Here is a 2672-nt window from a genome sequence, read left to right as displayed (position 1 = left end):
CTCTACATAGGCTTCCCGAGATCTCATCAAATCCTTCTTCACCTCCACAAGGTCCTCGAACAAACTTGAATAACTCTCCTGCGCCTTCTCCCTCAGGCCCGCCGCCATGGAACACTGGGCCTGCAACTTCCTCTCCCTCTCCTGGAGGCCATCCCTCTCCTCCTTCAATTTGGCGACCTCCTCCCTCAGCATCTTCTCCTGCCCTTGATATAAGAGAAGCCTCCCCTCCAGCTCTTCAACCCTCGAGGATGAACCCAAAGAGTTAAGAGGAGTCTTCTCAAAAATATCCAGAAACTTCGTGCACACCCCTGCCGCACTGATACTCTTCTGAGCCAGAATAGTAAGGTGATTTCGAACAGAAGCATCATCCATACCTATACGATTATGATGATAGATATGCTTCCGAACAAACTGAGGCGCATCCACCTTGGCCTCACCTTCAAAAGAAGAGATAGACTCTAAAGTCTTGCGCTTCTTCTTTTCTAGCTCAGGGGAAGATCGGGGAGGAGGGGGCGGCAGAGAAGATGCTGAGGAACAAATGACAATAGGTTGGGTGGAGGTCCCCAAATTGTGAGAAGGGGGGAGGGGAAGGAAAGGAAGGACCAGCCGCCCTGGCGCCGCCGACTCTGGCGCGAGACCTCGCCTTGGCCTCCTGAACTCTCTGGTAAGATTCCCTGAAATTTTTCTTTGCCATCTCTGCAAAAACCATTAGGAAGTGAAGTCAGTAAACAAGTCGGAGAAAACAAGTCGGGCAACCATCAGATCAAAAAATATGATAAACAAACAAAAAGTTACCTAGTTGAGCCTGGACAAAGGTCGGAGACCCCTGGAGAAACTTTTTTGTATCCAGGTAGGGGGCTCTCCCCCACACTTCTCGGAGGAAAGGAGAGGCCTCTATCATATTTTTCACAAGGAGAGGCCTCTAGCCAGTACAGGGGAAAGCGAGGAGAAGAATTCTCATCCAGGAAAAAGGGGCGGTGACCCTCTACAGCTTGAACTTTGAAAAAGAAATTTTTGAAGTCATGGAAGGACTCGTCAAAAAGAGTGAAGACTCTCTGACCTTGTATAGCCCGGAAAGACACCCACTGTTGTTTGTTATTTTGCCCACTGAAGGGCTTAGTCATATGGAATAGAAAAAAGAAAATCTTCAAAGAAGTCGAAAAGTCTAATGCATGGCTGATAAATTGGTAAATTTTCAGAAAATCCCGAAAATTAGGGTGAAGTTGGGTAGGAGCAACACGGCAGTGACATAAAACGGCTATCTCAAAGTCGGAAAAAGGAGGAAAAACACCCAAGCGGGTAATCATGCTCTCATACATATAGAAAAAATGAGGGGCTGCCTCAGAAGCCCTCCCAGAACAAACCCGGTCTTCCGGACCCGGGGCAACCAACTCATACTTCGGCTCATCCTCATCAGAAGCACAAATTCTATGATGAGTGCGAAGGTTGGTGATGAAGTCAGTATCTACAAAAGGTTCTTCCCCCAGAATCGTGACATCCACCCATTGAGCAAGGGTTTCTACAGAAGACATTTTTTCCTAGAAAGGGATAGCGAAACCTACAAAGGAAAAAGAAAAAGGATAAAAAATAGGGTTTCTAAGGGGCCTGGAATCAAACAAAACAGAGTCACTAGGAGCCTACGAGCTAACCCTCCTCTCTAAAATAAAAATATGCAAACAAAAGCACTTCGTAAAAAGAGAGTAGAGAAAAACTAACCTTTGCTTGAAAAATGATAGGGGCAGAGAAAGAGGAATTCCTTCGAACAAGAGCTTCTTTCAAACAGAGGAGAGGAAGTGTGAAAGTTTTCAAAAACGAAACAAGGAAAGAGAGGGAAAGTATTTATAAAAACGTTAGGGGCATAATGGTAAAAACGGAGGCCGTCATTTAAAGAGAGGCACCGTTCCCAATGTAACTGATCCCCGCGTATGAATACGCAAATTCCTAATGGACGCGACGTTTGATTAGACGCGACTGTTGAGAATTTTTAAAACACGTCGGTTCTGAAAAATCACATCGGTTCCTTATCAGGTCGGTTACGGTCCCGAGTTAAAATACTCGACCCCAACTCTTAAAAGAAATTGGGCTCGAGCAGGGGGCACTGTTCATACCCTGGCCCAACACTAAGGCCCAAGTCTAAAAGAAAGGCCCAGTCCAAGGAATTGGCCCTCATTTCACACAAACTTTCCCCTAGAAGTCGGTTCCTACCACGACCTGCTCTAAGGAAGTCGGGAACGAAGATTAGCTGGCAGATAATACTAAAATAACTGCCCCTAAAATCTCTCAACCCACTTTCAGGAGTCATATCTCAACTTCCCTAAGATAAAGGGACGGTTATCCACCTTAAAAGGTGGAACTACTTCAACGGTAGTTATTGGTTCACCACTATAAATACCCCGACACCCCCTCAAGTATCTCTAAGTCCCAATACTCTCTAAATCTGCTTACACCCTTGCTGACTTAGGCATCGGAGTGTCTTTGCACTCACTCATACTCACAAGTCGGACGGAGGCTCCAAAGACACGAACCCGCTCGTAGGCTTCCCTCCTCAGACGATTGGGCCAACCCAACGAATCCAGCCCACTAATCTCCGGTTACCCATCGTAACAATTTCTATACTTATTTTTTTTAAAAAAATACTTCTTTTATTTTCGGAGAACAAAAGACCGTTTAAA

The sequence above is a fragment of the Arachis ipaensis genome, chromosome B02 (assembly GCF_000816755.2).
Source record: "Arachis ipaensis cultivar K30076 chromosome B02, Araip1.1, whole genome shotgun sequence".
Taxonomy (NCBI): domain Eukaryota; kingdom Viridiplantae; phylum Streptophyta; class Magnoliopsida; order Fabales; family Fabaceae; genus Arachis; species Arachis ipaensis.
Note: the sequence above shows the minus strand (reverse complement) of the source record.